This window comes from Neophocaena asiaeorientalis, unplaced genomic scaffold (assembly GCF_003031525.2).
Source record: "Neophocaena asiaeorientalis asiaeorientalis breed wild unplaced genomic scaffold, Neophocaena_asiaeorientalis_V1.1 scaffold148, whole genome shotgun sequence".
NCBI classification, from domain to species: domain Eukaryota; kingdom Metazoa; phylum Chordata; class Mammalia; order Artiodactyla; family Phocoenidae; genus Neophocaena; species Neophocaena asiaeorientalis.
This window is the reverse complement of record NW_020174050.1, coordinates 4,358,701-4,359,438: the sequence shown is the minus strand read 5'-3', so window position 1 is coordinate 4,359,438 and position 738 is coordinate 4,358,701.

Genomic DNA, 738 nt, shown 5'->3' with positions numbered 1-738 from the left:
GTAGTGTTTTCCCTAGAAATAATTATGTTGGAAGCTATTCACTTATTCTAATGATGTTATGAAAAATCAGAGCACTTCTGGAATTCCTTGAACCTTGCCAGTTCTATATCTTTGACCTTGTTCAAGAAGACCAAACCTATTACTCTGTAATACTGATCAAACACTGCAGTGCTTGGCTAAACTACTGTTTCCAAAAATTAGATTTACCTCCAGAGGTTGAAAAATTGCTATTACTGTGGAATTTTTAAAAATTATCTAGCCTCTGAAAGTATTACAAAAACTTAAAATAAATGTTGGAAGAAAAGCATCATAGTTAGAATAAATGGATGGGAACCTTTGTATGACCTAACATAGTTGTCTAACCTCGAAGATTATCCTTCCACATATAAAATGATTTCCTACCTTCTTACAGAATTACTGTAGAAATAAAACGAGAAAGTACACAACATCTCTGAAACCCATAAAAAGTGAATAAATGTAAGATATTCCTATTTGTGCCTTACTGCTGCAAATTTAAATGGATTCAAAACAAAATATTGGGCTTCCCTGGTGGCGCAGTGGTTGGGAGTCCGCCTGCCGATGCAGGGGACACGGGTTCGTTCCCTGGTCTGGGAGGATCCCACATGCCGCGGAGCGGCTGGGCCCGTGAGCCATGGCCGCTGAGCCTGCGCGTCCGGAGCCTGTGCTCCGCGGCGGGAGGGGCCACAACGGCGAGAGGCCCGCGTACCGCAAAAAAAA